The 16810-nt window shown below is 35.2% G+C and overlaps 1 long non-coding RNA gene across 1 annotated transcript in view; it reads right to left on the bottom strand.

Annotated features, from left to right (window-relative positions):
- Positions 1–12685: 12685 nt before the first annotated feature.
- Positions 12686–16810, bottom strand: part of LOC134756563 (uncharacterized) — a 17557-nt gene continuing 13432 nt past the window's right edge. Inside the window, exons 4-5 of the long non-coding RNA XR_010129341.1 lie at positions 15097–15220; positions 12686–13554 (exon numbers count right to left, since the gene is read on the bottom strand). This is a non-coding gene — a long non-coding RNA (uncharacterized lncRNA). The remainder of the gene's footprint in view (positions 13555–15096; positions 15221–16810) is intronic.

Genomic DNA, 16810 nt, shown 5'->3' with positions numbered 1-16810 from the left:
AGTCAAGCTGGGAACTGCATCGGGCAAACCTGCCTTCCATTTTTTTTTCTAAATAAGACAGCTACAAAGATAAAAAAAAAAAAAAAAAAAAAGCTACATATCTACCTTATAATGTTCCAGAAAGGAAATTCCTGTGGGCCTCAAGATTTTTACCCTAAAACAGTTCTGTTCAATTTCACCCTGGCAATGTAAATTAATAGCTTATCTTTACAGGTGCGGGACAAAGGACAGAACTTAAAGTCATCCCTCTGCTCACCTGAGACAAATGCAGACCTGATTGCTTCCTCTGCCCTATTGTTTACATAAAATTACAGATTCACTGAACCAGACTAAGGCATAAGTGACTATTCTACCCTCACTCTCACACGTAAATTTGGTATTCAGTGAAAGGCTTATCGAAGACCCAAAAGAATGCAACCTTTTGTCTCTTATCTACCTATGACATGGAAGCCCCACCTCCGCTTTGAGTTTTCTGGTCTTTCTGGTCTGAACCAATGTACATCTTACGCACGTTGATTGACATCTTATGTCTCCATAAAATGTATAAAACCCAGCTGTACCCTGACCATCTTGGGCACATGTCATCAGGACCTCCTGGGGCTGTGTCGTGAGCGTGTCCTTAACCTTGGCAAAATGAACTTTCTAAATTGATTGAAACTTGTCTCAGATACCTTTGGGTTCACAAAGCCAAGTATGTTTACACATATACAATAGTGTTTTGTATATGTGTTTTACACATATACAATAAGCACATATGCTATTGTATATGTGTAAACATACATACTTTATATATACATACTATATATAAATATTTTCCATTGAATCAAGTAATGTGGTTGGATGAATAAAAATGTAAATGCAACCTTGTGTCTCTGAATTTTGCTACTCTAAAGAGAATTGTCCAAGCATCTTGAATTTATGATACTCTTAATTTTGTTTTAGACTTTCTTCCCCACTTCTTTTGGATCAAACATAGCAGGCCTTGTTTCTTGTATCCTCTGTTTTTCTTTTTTAATTTCTTTATACATTTCCTGAATTAACTCCTCAAATAACTTTTATTTAGTTTTGTAGGAGGTTAAGTTCATGAATGTCCTTCAAAATGGAATGACTTCATAGACAATTGCTAGTTTCAGAAAATGTTCTTTATGCAAAACTTTCAAAGGTATGTTTAACTTAGTTATCCCTATGTATTTTACCATAATAACAGGTCTTTAGGAAAAGTTTCAAGTAAAATTATGAGAATTAAAGAAAGCATGGTTAGCATTGTGAGGTGATGTTTAATTTTTCCAAGGTAAATGAGACCATTCTGAATGGAGTCAACCCTTGTGTTTGTTAGAAGCCATGCCTTAATGTGGATAAAAGCAAAAAGAAAATGGTAGACATTACATAATTTAACCAGAAGAGTTACTATTTTCTAAAAATCTAAGCATTTTTTTTCAAAGGGCTACCCTTTCTTTCTGCTTTCTCAGTATTTAAGCTGAGAAAAACCATGCCTTATAAATCACGAACAAATTCTCCTAATTCCTGTCTCAGAATGACTTCAGCGTACAGACTCTCCTTCAACAATTTGATATAAATAATCACCCTTTTGCATTGAACGTTTTGTGAAATAAATTGTTTATACTCTGCAAGCTGAGGAAAATAGGCCACTCAACTAAAATGTTTAAAACTCTTCAAAACTATTACATTCATGGCATCTAATAAGAGATTATTATTTTCTTCATGGCAAGTTTCTTAATATTTTTTATAACCATTAGTGGCGGTGACAGAAGAGAATACTATTCTATGTAACTTTTTTGTATTTGTGCAAAAAAAATGTGATCATGATGTATTATGTTTACATAAACTGACGTGACCAACATGAATGGTTTTTGTGTACTTACTATTAGTCTGAAGAGCTGTCCAGTGGAAAGCAATGTCTTCGCAACAGTATGAGTATATTGAAGCAGGAAATAAGGAGAAGACTTTGGATTTCTGCTTTGGTACTCCCTGATCTTTATGCTCATTTCCTTTCCCCTCCTTACCCATATTATACCCCTTGCCATCTTTTCTATCTTAATATGTTTCTAAAGTCTATCCATCAATTTAACGCTTAGCCCTGTGCTAGGTCATGTCAGAGAATCCCAAAGAATAATAATAGAAATGCCCGAGTAGTTTCCACTCAGACTCGGATGGCAACATTCCTGGGTAGAATTAGAGAACATTGACGCTGGACTGTACGGTGTGGGTTGTCAATATAATAGAGGTTTGGAGAAAGAAGTGATCTTTGTGGGTTGTAATTATGTATTGTCTGAGATTCTTTGATTGCTAGCAACAGAAACTGATGGTCTAATGTATGAAAAAAAAAGGTCATTGGAAGGAGATCGTGGCTGCCTGAACTGCCTTGATTGTATTGTAAGAATGCTGGCCCTGGAATAATTATGCTCTACCTGTTTTTCCATCCTTGTGTCACTTTACTCACAGATAAAAATCCCAGGAGAGCATGTGATTGTTTTGATTTAACTCAAATAACAACTCTTTGGCTAGGGTAGATGAAGGTACCTTGATTTACAATCTACAAAAATTAGGTATGTATTCTATTTCTGCCTATGATAGAATAGGCAATGATGGAATTGTATATAAGCCGGCAATTTGAAAGCACCAGCCTGTAAATTTCTTGTCTATTCTTAATTACACCTTTGTTCTTGGTTTGGAATCACAACATGACAATCCAAAGAATCCAAACCTAAAGAGACTTCCTACAAATATTTATAATTATAAATTGAACAATACCTTTTTACTATTCCAGATGATGGTTCTGAAGGCAACAGGTCTGAGTTGAAATTCTGACTTAGGTGTTTAGTAACTGTTTAACCCTGGGAAAACTACTTCCCACACCTCCACAGTTATTTACCTCACAAGATTATTTTAGGGATTAAGACCAATTCATATAAGAGCCTATCACAGATATGCACAAATAAATGGAGGCATTATTGAGTAAACAAATGCATCTGGATTAAGTATAACTGGTGAAGTAGATAAGAGCCCAATCTTCTGTTCAGAAAGCTTTGTCCTGTTCACATTTGCTAAAAATTATTAAACACATTTCCTTCAAATCCTTATTGAGTGAGAAAAAAGTATAAATTATTTTAAATAGAAAAAAACTAACACAGATATTAGTTTTTGAAAATGATTTACGAGAAGAAGATCTCATCTAACACTTGTACTTTGAGACCTGTTCACCCACCTGGTTTTTTTGTTTTGTTTTGTTTTCTATGTAATTATAGGTGATTGATAGTTTGAGGTCAAGTTTATAAAAGTATAAAGTGTCACCTGCTGCTGCTAATAAGACCTTGTGTGACCTGTTCTATTACCACATTATAATTGTTCTACTTAATTCAGTACTACATTCTGAGTATCTTTTTTTTTTTTTTTTTGAGACAGAGTCTCCCTCTGTCACCCAGGCTGGAGTGCAGTGGCACAATCTCGGCTCACTGCAAGCTCCGCCTCCCAGGTTCATGCCATTCTCCTGCCTCAGCCTCCCAAGTAGCTGGGACTACAGGTGCCCGCCACTACGCCTGGCTAATTTTTTGTGTTTTTAGTAGAGACGCGGTTTCACTGTGTTTGCCAGGATGGTCTCGATCGCCTGACCTCGTGATACGCCCTCCTCGGCCTCCCAAAGTGCTGGGATTACAGACCTGAGCCACGGCGCCCGGCCTACATTCTGAGCATCTTATTGGTTATCTGTACGTTGTCACGTTTGAACACTTACACTCCTGAAATCAAACAGTAGGCAAAGAACAGTTGTACTGGTAATGGTAATTATTCTTGATTTTTATCTTTAGGACCTAGGGTTATTGGTACAAAATAATGACAGGGAGATGTATATCTAGGACCTATAGGATGTCTAGGAGCTGTTCACTGGTTGTCTCTTGGTGCCACAGGCCCAGTGATAATTGTGAATGGAAAATTGTAGCAACCACAGTTTGCCAAACACAAAGAAATCAGGGGTATAAACCCCTTGGGGAAGAAAGTCTGGGTCATTCCAGAAAGCAAACAACACAGACCAACCAAGGAGCAGGCCTAGGGTCAGAGAATTCTAAAATTGTTAGTGCAGGAAGGAGATAAATTATGTCAATTAAGGCTTTGGAATCTGGTGTTGCACTGGGGACTGCAGCTTGTTTCACTAACTTTCCTGCATTCAGTCTTTATAGAGATTCCAGCTGGCCACCATATTGAAGGGGATTCTGTAACTGACTGGATTTAACACAAAGCAAAAAGAGATATGACTGGTAGGCACAAAGAATGGATTGTATTGCAACAATTCCTGTGTGCCACTTCTAATCCTCTTATTCTGGCCTTAGTTGTGGAGACTAATTCCCATGTAGGATTCAACCAGATTCACTGAGGTGCAACCTGGCAGCACATTGCCTTAGGCAGACGTTGGGTACCTCTTACTTTCTGGTAGGGGTATGCCTACTCATTAGATATTCACAGGAACTCTTAGCATTTGTGCTTGTGTAGAGATGGTAATGCCCCGCGACATAGCTCTTGACTAATGGGGAAGGTACTTGATTGACAAATGCTTTCCCTTTTCTTTCCCCAGTGGATGATTCTGAGAAGCATTTCACTAGGCTTTCAGATGTTCTTTCAAGGTTGATCTCCCTGTCATACAAAAGTGGTAGCCAAATCAATATGCATTCCTCTGTTACTTTTCTCTTCTTCCCATTCTCCTTCTGATTCCTAGAACCACAGTCCCAAATAAATCACTCTCAAATAAAAATTTCCCTCAGTTGGTGCTTTTGTAAAATAAGAATATTATTTGCATTCATTTAAACCCGATTAGAGGCCAGGAGTGGTGGCTCACCCATGTAATCCCAGCACTTTGGGAGGCTGAGGGACACGGATCACTTGAGGTCAGGAGTTCAAGACCAGACTGGCCAACATGGTGAAACCCTGTCTCTACTAAAAGTACAAAAATTACCTGAGAGTGGTGGCAGGTGCCTGTAATCCCAGCTGCTGAGGAGACTGAAGCAGGAGAATCACTTGAACCCAGGAGGTGGAGGTTGCAGTGAGCCGAGATCACACCACTGCACTCTAGCATGGGTGACAGAGTGAGACTCCATCTCAAAAAAAAATATTAATAATAAACAAATAAAAATAAACCCTATTGGAAACACTGTGATTCAAGATTTGCTATATTTATTTATCTTTTACTTGCTTTTAAACTACGCAAATAAAATAAATGTATTTGAAATATTTAAAAGCAAATATCTGACATTACCATTTTATCTATAAATATATCAATATATCTTTAATATATAAGGACTTTAAAAATATAACTACAATTCCATTATCATGTCCCCAAAATTAACAATATTTTCTTATTATCTAATGCCTAATATGTATTTAGTTTTTTTCCCTGATTGTCTTTTTATAGCTAGTTTGTTGGGATCAGGATTGTAACAAGGTTGTACATTGTATTTGGTACATTTGTCTGTTATAGTTCTCCCAATCTATAGCAGTTCTTTCTTTCCTCTCATATTTATTTTTCATACCTTAGTGTTCTTTTCACCTTTACTTTTCAAATATATTATTTTAAAATTCATGATTTGTATGCACATTTGTATATCTCAACTCATTACAGAATGAGCTATGATATTAACAAAATCGTCTTTCTTTCTTTTGCCATTTATTTATTGATGAAATTGGGTTATTTGTCCTGTTGAATTTTCCACATTCTGAGTTTGGCTGATTGTTTCCTTAAGGTTCACTTCAATTATTAACCTTTTAAAAAATATATAAGCACCATTCTCTCAAAAGCTTGCCCTGCAAAATGTGTGTTGCTAATTACTCAGAATGGTTTCTGTCTTTGCTTCCTTAGTATTGACTTTCTGATTTCCAACAGGGGGGCTTTGCATTCTTGAATGTGCTGAGGCAAAGGAAAGCCCATTTCCTGTTCACTTGTTGGAGAAAAGAGTGACATTTATTGGATGTATGCTAAAAATGGACTTCTGCATTGAGATTTATCTAACTGATATCATACCTCATTCCAATAACAATTTGAGGTGTTATAAAAATGTGCACACAAAAACATTTTAAATAATACATTAAGGTACTGGGCAAAAAGAACACTAAGGTAGGAAAAATAAATACAAAACTTCAGCTGTCACTCCAAACAGAATGATAGACTCCAAGAGGCTTCATATAAAACACTCTTGGTCATTCTGGGTGACTGTAACATTTCAATGGAAGCATGATCAGTTCATTACCACATCCCATGGCTTGTAACAGTGCCTGGCCCATAGGAGGAGTAAATCACTAGTTGTTAACTACTATTTAACTGCAATCACACCTCTCCATTTGTGACCGGATTGATTCCTAATAATTATGACTGAAGCTACATGAACTGTACAGACAATTTAAAACATAAATTCTATTATGTATGTATTCTTTGTGTAAGTCCCTCTGGGAATTAAATATTAAGACATTGATTGTAGATAGCATATAGGAATAAGTTCAGAAGGTTTCAAAGGTTTAGATTGAAGAGGAAGACAGGAGAAAAAGTGAAACACAATCTTTTCATCTAGAAATAACAATTATTACTTTCCTTCAACAAAATAAAAAATAATATTTATAAGATCACTGCAATAGCACAAGAATGAGGAGCAACTTCAAAATGAAGTGGTGACATGATATTTCACCTTAGTAACTGGGAAAAATATGATAAACAAAGAACAATGAATTCTTCAGATTATATTCATAGAAGTAATTTGGAGCTGAATATCAACCCATAGAAGTGATTAGAATACTTTGGATTAGAACTACATATTTTCTAGGCCAGGCATGTTGGCTCATGCCTATAATACCAGCAGTTTGGGAGGCCAAGGCAGGTGGATCCCTTGAGTTTAGGAGTTTGAGACCTGGGCCTGGCAACATAGCAAAGTCCCACCTCTACAAAAAAAATACAAAAAATTATTCGGGCCTAGTAGTGTGGGCCTGTAGTCCCAGCTACTTGGTAGGCTGAGTTGGGAGGATCACTTGAGCCTGGAAGATGGAGGTTGCAGTGAGCTGAGATCGTGCCACTGCACTCCAGCCTGGGTGACAGAGTGATACCCTGTCTCAAACAAACAAACAAACACCTGCCTCCCCACCCCACAAAACTAATTATTTCATTGAGTGATTCCTGTCTACTTTATAGAAAACAAAACAAATGACTGAGACCAGCCTGGGCAATATGATAAGACTCTGTCTCTGGGGGGGAAAAAAAGAAAGGAAGAAAGAGAAAAAAGAAAAAAGATGAAGAAAACAAATAACTTAAAGTTCACTTAAAAGTATTATAAAGCACATGACAGACCTTTTTTATTATTTTTATTTTTTGTGGGTACAGAGAAGGTTTATATATTTATGGGATACATGAGATGTTTTGATACAGGCATGCAGTGTGAAATAAGCACATCGTGAAGAATGGAGTATCCATCCCCTCAAGCATTTATCCTTTTAGTTAAAAACAATCCAATTACAGTCTTTAAGTTTTTTTAAAGTGTAAAATTACATTACTATTGACTATAGTCACCTTATTGTGCTACCAAATAGTAGGTCTTATTCATTATTTATATATTCTTTGTACTCATTAACTTTCCCTACCTTTCCCCCCCACTGCCCCACCCCCACTACCCTTCCCATATTCTGGTAACCACCCTTATGCCCATGAGTTCATTTGCTTTGATTTTTAGATCCCACAAATAAGTGAGAACATGCAATGTTTGTCTTTCTGTGCCTGGCTTATTTTGCTTCACATAATGATCTCCAGTTCCATTCATGTTGCAAATGACTGGACCTCATTTTTTTTTTGGCTGAGTAGTGCTCCACTGTGTATATGTACCATATTTTCTTTACCCATTGATCTGTTGATGGACACTTAGCTATTGTAAACAGTACTGCAACAAACATAGGTGTGCAGATATCTCTTCAGTATACTGATTTTCTTTCTTTTGGGTATATACCCAGCAGTGGGATTACTGGACTGACAGACCATTTTAAAAATTCAAAACAAAGTTAAAACATAATTGAGATATTTTTACAAAATTGAGCCAAAATAAAATTTTAATTTTTAGATACAGTAAAATGAATCTATAACTGGGTTTCTTTTAAAAATCATCAAATATTCAGGAATATTAACTAAAATTGACATATCAACAAATGTTTCAAAGGAGAGAATTAACTTGAAAGTGCTTTTAAATGTAAATTGCTATATAAATAGAAAATATAAAAGATAGTTTTACTCAGTTCTTTGTACCAAGCATCATCAGGCACTGAGGGCAAGTCACAAAGAAGCAAGGAAATAAACGAACCACAGCCTGTTGTTTCTTTTTAAAGGATGCTGACAGTCACTTCCTGTCTGAGAGTGTGTCGTCTTTTGCTTCCCTATTTGAATCAGGATATTCTCGTGACTAGACATGTTTATATTCATGCCCACACAAATGTCTACCAACTGAATGTGTAAGTCAAGATCAAAAAAATTTTCACTAGAGTATACATATGTATGTAATACATTACATAAATGAGGAAAAATAAAACTACATGAAAATCTAATGAGATGGTTTCTGTAGTGCACTAAACCCTCTTGTCTAAGAATTAACCAAAATGAAACATAAACATTTAGTAGACTGGATTTATAGAGGAGCATTTTGAATAGTGGGACAATAATTCTGGATTCTCATGTTATAGTATGGTTGGCTATATATTTAAATCTAAACATTTTAGTTGATTAAATTCATTCAGCTATTCATCCATTCAACAAACTTTTATTGCTTGCTACTGCAGCCAATACTGTGTTTAGTTCTAGTACCTCAGAGGAAAGTAAGACACCCTTTTCTCTCAAAAGTCAACAATCTAGTAGAGGAAATAAAAGTAAATCTAGGATTGTGAGGTACTCTGATGGGAAGAGGTGTGTAGAGACAGCTTTAGGTGAACAAACAGGGGATGCCTAAATTGGCCTAGGGCTGTGGCTGGAGAGGTGAGGTGGGGTAAGATCAAAGGACACTTTATGGGGGAAGTAATGTTTCAGCTTACTTTTAATGGAAGAAGAGACAATGTGAAGCGTGTTATAAGATAAAGAAAACTGCTTTATCCATGGGAGAATTCAGTCAATTCTGTTTGACTGGAGAGAATGATGATTATTGGGAACAATGGGAATGGAGGGTGTAGTGGAAAGTGGGAAGCAAGTAGTATGAGGGTATTTAGGAATGTTTAAAGTTTCTGCTCCTTGTTTTCTTACTGATGGATTTTTAAGTAAAGGAGAAACATAATTAGATTCAAATACTAGAAAGATAACTCTAGTAGTGTAGAGAAGAGAATTGAGTGACAGGAAAACTCATTAGAGTCCATTGCAGTAAACTAGTTCTGGAGCTGAGGCACTGCATGGGGAGAGAGACTGGTCAGGGGTGGTGACCTTCACTGAGATCAAAAACACCCACCCATTGTGGGGAAGGTTGGGGAGGAAATAATGGGTTGGGTTTTGTAACTGTGTTGAGATGTATTGTCCAATTATATGGGTTTAGTAGGAAGTTGGATACATGGGAAACAGCAATGCTTAAGAAGAGGACATAAAGAAGGAAGGATGTGGAAAGAGGGGAAAACCTGGTGATATTTTGGCTTAAATGGTTAATTCTCTTAGTCAAGTTGGTGGCTATGTTTTGACCTGTCTGGTATTGTCAGGTACACATAGCCTTGGAATTTGAAGTCTTGTGAAGAGAGAAGGAACAGTAGCAGCTGTTACCCCAATAAGAAACACAGTGAATGGGTTATCGGTTATTAAAGCTTTTGCTAAAAATACTCATAAAAACTTCTGTCTGATACTTGCAAAGAGCTATTAATAATCTTACCCATTAAAGACATACATTGTCATTTTTCCTTAATAAAAATGTATTCTCTGCCACAGCTGCTATTACCTTATCAACATCTGCCCGTGATTGATAGGAAAGTTTGTTTTTAAAATGAAACTAGGATAAAAAGTCTGTCATTTAATATACTTATATGCAATCTGTATCATGATGGATCAATGAATTTATTTTTAATATGAAATCTGGATGAAAATCTTTGGGTTATTAAAAAATTCAAATGTAAATATATTTTAAAAGACAGTCCTATAAATAACAATGTCAGGAATTTAGCAATAGGATTATTAGTTTATATGAAGTCTTTTGATAATTTTTTTTATTAAAACTATGGTTTTACTTTAATAATTGAAGATACTTTGTAGATATGATATACTTGAATTTTCCATTGAATTACTTAAAGTCATTTGTTATGATAGTTACACAATGATATAAATGTACTTAATGCCGTTGGACTCTATACTTAAAAATTTTTTAAATGGTAAATTTGTATTATTTATATTTTACCTCACAAAAAAAGTCATTTGCAACACGATTTAATATGCTTAGTCTGGACAATTTCTTTACTGTGAAAATAAAACATAAATAGTGAATTACATGCTTTGATGTTGCAATGAGAGGGCAGTTGTGCATTAAATAGCCTTTGGGTGCATCAGAGAAAGATCAGAGAAGAATAAATGTCCCAGCCCACCTCTATTACCCTCTGTTGGCATACCTTAAGAAAATAATTCTTTTAAATTATGTCAAAAAACCTGTAATTAATGAGGACACACTTTAAAAGAATGTAATTATTTTGTAAGTTAATCAAGGAGAATATGAAAGGAAGGACAGGATTTAACTCAGAGACTCACTTGATCCCTGTCCTTGGAAGCAGTCTCTCCTTGTTATCTTAGAGGGTAGCACGGTTGGCAAGAATATACATTTGACACACTTGAGATTTAAAAACTATAAACTTGTACTATGGGATTATAGTAGAATTCTAATTAGTAATATTAGCCAGTCATTTTTTAGCCTTTGATAAAGTTTGAGAGAATTTTCATCATTGCCCAAAGAAACTCTGTAACTACAGTCCCATTAACAGGCAGTCCCCAAAACTGACAGTTCTTCAAAATTATCTGGAGCGTATTTTAATATGCATTGTCTCTCTTTTCACCCTAGATGGACCAAATCCGATTATTTGGGAATGGGGCCTCAGTTCTACATTTCAATAAAGTATTCTGAGTTAGATTAATGTGATCTAGCTGTGAACTTTCATTTATGAAACACTGTGTTAGTTCTGTTTCCATGAGGCAAATATATACCTTCAAATTCACCTTGGTGGGCCTAATACAAGGCAGTTTATTCATTTATTCAAAAACATTTTATTGCATGCCTGTTTCACTTAAGTATATCATTGATGAAGTAGTTACAATTATTTATGTTATTAAATCTCAACACTTGAGAAAATGTTCTGCTAATATTCTGCATGATAAAATGGAAAGTATGCATTAGGCACTTCTGCTGCTTACTCAAGTATGATGGTTTTCTGGAAGAAAAGCATTTGTGCCAGTGGGTTGCAAATGAACTACACTTTTCTTCAGAAAACACCATTAAAAGAACGAACATTGACAAAGAAATCATGTCTATTCAGACTTGGATAATTGGCAAATATTTTCTCAAAAATGAGCAAAGTGAGTTCGATAATTCAAGGAAAACAACTGACCGCATTTGTTGTCAATGATAAAATTTGAGTTTTCAAGGAAGAGTTACATGTTGAAAAATGTGTGTCTACCAGAATGAACTTGATGCGTCCCAGTAGTTCAAACATTTTGATGATATTGGTGACATTAATAAATGTTCATTTTTGAAATTATAAAATGAAATGTGTCAGCATTTAGAAAATCTGCATAACTCAGTGGAATAATGTTTTCTAAATGACCAACACATGATGTTACAAAATCATCCACACTTTGTGTAAGATAAAACCAATGAATTTTAGTGTAATAGAGAATGAAAAGTTTATTGATGTTATTTTGGATTTCATACTGCAACTACCCTTTAAGAAATAGTCACTTGTCAAATTTTGGTGTACTATCAAAGAAAAATATATACATTTATCTGAAACAGATATAAAAATGTCCTCTATTTTCCAACCCAATATCTGCGAGATGTTGAGTATTTTCTGTATACATCAACCAAAATGACATGTTGCAGTTGATTGAATGCAGAAGTAAAAATATAATTAGTCTTCATACATAGGTTATTTATATTAACATGTAATGATCTATTATTGTTATATGTCAAACAGTTAATAAAACATGGGCTTTTATATTAGAAATACCAGGATCAAAATCGCTTGACATGACATTTGGCAATTTATTTAATCTCTCTGAGACTCAGTGTTTTCATTTGCACATGAGGAAAATATGAGCAAATCCGTTAGGCTTTTTGTGCGTTACTAGATAACATATGTAATAAGCATAACACCATTACAATGTAGCACATTACACTGGTGACATTATTTAAGTATTTCTTTTTTCCAAGATTCTCTAAGTTTTACTCCAGCATGATGTTGAACATCGGAAATAGTGCCTGCACTATGTTGTTTCAGATGTATCTTGATTGTGTTAGAACATATTACAATATATTTCTTTAACCTTTATAAAGATTATATAGCCCATACGTGCTAAGGAGAAGTGAAAAGGACAAAGTAATGTCTAATATGTGCAACTGGTTTAACACAAGATCAAATCTCAAGATATGGGAGAATATAATTTAAAAACTTCACTGATTAAATAGTAAATCAATGATGGAGATACAGGCGTTCATTTATTCATTCATTCACTTTTCAAGATGAATTTATTGAGTACATACTCTGAATCAGAACACTGCTAGGTCCTAGTAATCCAAAGGTGAGCAATACAATTTTTGTCTACACATAAGTTATGGTTGCTCAGTGGAAAATACAAATGCCAACAAACCAATGCAGTGTTATAAGTAGCATGCTACATAGGTCTAGAGTGAAGACAGAACCAAAGATAAGGTAGTTATTTTGTCTGTTGGTAATGAAGGGCAGTCTGACAAGATTCCCTAGGAAAGATGATATTGGGCTGATTCTGAAAACAGGATGTACTTGCCTAGTGGGTAATGGCAGTGGAGGTTGTTGGGGAGCTTTCCAGGGAGAGAGAAAAATATAAGCAAAGTCACAAAAGTGTGAAATAACATGGCATGTGTAAGGAGATGCTGGAAGTTCCACATGATTGGAAGAGGACTGAAAATAGGAATGTGGCAAGAAATAAGCTGTGGCCAGATCACAGAGAGCCCTTCCTATTCACAACTGAGTGAGTCACTGAGGGATAAAATAAAGGTTTGTACCTACTTGCTCACATTCATCCAAATTCATCTAGGATATATTTCCATGAATTTTAACGAAGATTTCAAAAGTGTCTTTTAGATGAAATCTAGAAAATTCTTTAAAAATCCTTCAAAATAATTGAATATCTACTTCAAAAGATGCTCAGGTAGGGTGGGGGAAATTTCCAAAGACTGGATTTGATATTTATCTTTGTGACTTCGGGTGCTTTTCATGGCAGTTTCATGATAAACATCTGCTTGAATCATCTTTGTTCTTATGAAATTTTGCTTATCCACCGGAGAAACACATACTGTTGGCCCAATTCCAAAACACAATTTCTTCCTAAGATTTTGAAAAAAGAACATAAGTTATTAAATGGCCAAGGTACTGAAAGCATTTTAAAAATATCAGTGAAGGGAATGTCTAGGGTTGAGCATTTAGAAATACTTAGAAATTTCATACACAGTAGGACTAATGATTGCTGTAATGATGGGGCCCTTAAATAATTTTTGAACACTGTTTTTGATCATATTTTCCATTGAACAAGAGGCTAATCTTTATAGCAAACAAAATAAAACAACAATAACAGCAGCAGTAAAACAAACTATAAAAAAATAGATAATTCTGTATTATCCTTATACTTGAAAAGGTTTGCCAAAGCCTCAATGAAGTATATTTAAGTTGAGCTAAATATGCTTGGAAGGAAATCTCAATTACAGATGCCAAAAGTTAGAAAGAAGAAAAAGGAGTCATGAAAAAGGAAAAGACAAGTTGACATAAGATGTCATTTTACATCTCTTTGAAACTATTCTTTCAGATCTGTTTTACTTTATCAGTGGCATACTGAGGTAAGAACTGGAAGCATCAAGGTTTCTTATTGTGGAGAAAAATCCCTTGAGAATACTGAATCCCTAAGCAGAATGGTATCTGAAATAATAGGTTATAGATAGGCATACTGGGTCTCATATTCATCCACTCATCCATTTATTTATTCATTCATACATCTGGTTTAGGACATTTATGACGTATTTATTATGTGCCAGTTTCTGACTTGAGCAATTTGATATATCTTATGCTATTTTAAATGTTATTTTCTTTAAGGATCTATTAATATTTCATTCTTGTGTATAAAAATGAAATACCTAGTAATGGAACTAACAAAAGATGTATGTGACCTTTGCAAAGAAAACTGTAAAACATTTTGAAAGACAACTCCAAATAAAAACAGTAACACAGCATGGATTACAAATGGATTAAAAGATTCGACATACTAAAGATGTCAATTTTTCCCCAACTGGTACTTATACTCAGTGTAATTCCACTCAAAACCTGATGGATTTTCTTGTAAAGAATGTCAAGGTGATTCTAAGGATATAAAAGACCGAAGGTTTAAAAATTGGTAAGACTATAGCAAACTGTATGCCTTATCAAATATATATACAATAATTAAATAATGAAGTATTCACTCAAGAATAAGCAAAGTGACCTGTGAAACAGAATAAAGAGTCCAGAATCAAATCTACATATAATTGGAAACTTAATTTATGACACAGCTGATCTTGCTGATAACAGAAGATAGAAAGAAATTTTTAAATAGTGCTGAAATAACTGATCATGCATGTGAAAATGTCAAAACTGAAATGTTACCTTACATATATAATATATTATCTAATATATTTGGAGCAACAAGTCACTCCAAAAACTTAGGGCTCAAAACAATAATAAATATCTATTTGACACTGTTTCTGTAGGTCAGAAATTCAGGAACAGCTTCTCTGGCAGTTCTGTCTTGAGTTTCTAATGAGGTTGCAGTGGAGATGTCAGGTGCCACAGTCTTCTGAAGGCTTGACTGAGACTAGAGCATGCACTTCTCAGATGGCTTACCCACATGGCTGTTACCAGCCAGTTCCTCACTGCTTCTTGGCTCAGTTTCAGCTCCTAGCCACATGGACGGCTCCATAGTGCTGCTTGAATGTCCTCATGACACAGAAGTTGGCTTCCCTCATAGCTAGAAATAAAAAAGAGAGGACAGGTGGAAATTACAATGCCTTTTATTATCTAGGCTCAGAGATCTAACACCATCATTTTTGCATATCTTATTTATTATACATGTCAGCCTTATTCAGTAAGTGGGGATACCACAGATAAGGGTATGAATATCAGGGGCAGGGATTATTGGTGCCATCTTGGAAGCTGGTTATCACATAATTAATTATAGGTAGATGAGAGAATTCTATAACACTTTATAAGACAATCTATGAGAAAATCTTTATGATTTCAGAGCAAAGACTTCTCAAAGAAGCAAAATACTCAAATTACAAAGAAAAAGACTATTTAATTCAACTATATTAAGAATAAGTTCATCTATTTAACAACAAAACAGCATAAAGTAGGAATCAAATCACAAATATCATATTTGCAGCAAATATGATTTAAAATTATTAATATCCAGACTATAGAAAGAAATTCAAACCAACGCTAAAAAGATAAATGATACAAAAGAAAAATGAGCAAAAGCTTTAAGTTCCTAAAAGAAGAAAGAGGAATGATCTATATTAAAAGACGGACAGTTTCATTAGTAACCAGGGAAATGCAAAGTAAAGCCAAACTGTGATACCATTACACACCCATTTGATTTGCAAAACCTAAGAAATGTGAAACAAAACAAAACAAAACAAAAAGAGAAAAAAATTTTTAAATTAATTAATTAAAAAACATTCTGAGACTATGATGACGTGGAACAATGGAAAACCTTCCACATGGCCAGCATGAGTGTAAATGGTCCAACCGTTTTGAATCACAATTTGGCGTTATATGCCATAGTTGAGTTTGTGCATATCCAATTATCCAGCAATTCCTCTTCTGGAGAAAATACTACATATGTTTGTAGAAACACTGTATTAGCAAAAAACTAAAAATAACTCAAACAACCAACAAAAGAATGGACAAATTGTAGGATACAATGGAATATCATACAGCTGTGGAAGGGTGGGAGTAAGTCTGCAGGAATTTTTTTTTAATTTAGAGACATTATAACATACTTAAATGCACATGAGAAGTAACCCATAAAGAGGGGGGAGGATAAAGACTCTAGGAGAGAGTAAAAAAATGAGTAGTGTGAGATTCCTGAAAGGCAAATGAAAAAGAATATGGAGACAAAGGAAAGGATTTCTTCATTACACATGATGGAGGAGGTAAGGATGGATATGCATTTATTCAGTAAATATTTACTATTATCCCTTCCATGCCAGGCTCTGTCGTTGCTACTAAGGATGCAAGTAGATTTGAAAATTGGGGACACGGCGCAGTGGCTCACGCCTGTAATCCCAGCACTTTGGGAGGCCAAGGCAGGCAGATCACAAGGTCAGCAGATCGAGGCCATCCTGGCTAACAAGCTGAAACCCCGTCTCTACTAAAAATACAAAAAATTAGCTGGGCGTGGTGGCGGGCGCCTGTAGTCCCAGCTGCTACGGAGGCTGAGGCAGGAGAATGGTGTGAACCCGGGAGGCAGAGCTTGCAGTGAGCAGAGATGGCGCCACTGTACTCCAGCCTGGGAGACAAAGTGAGATTCCGTCTCAAAAAAAAAAAAAAAAAAGAA

This window comes from Gorilla gorilla, chromosome 10, assembly GCF_029281585.2.
Source record: "Gorilla gorilla gorilla isolate KB3781 chromosome 10, NHGRI_mGorGor1-v2.1_pri, whole genome shotgun sequence".
Lineage (NCBI taxonomy): Eukaryota > Metazoa > Chordata > Mammalia > Primates > Hominidae > Gorilla > Gorilla gorilla.
The sequence above is the reverse complement of the archived record's forward strand: the minus strand, read 5'-3'. Positions and strand labels throughout refer to the sequence as shown.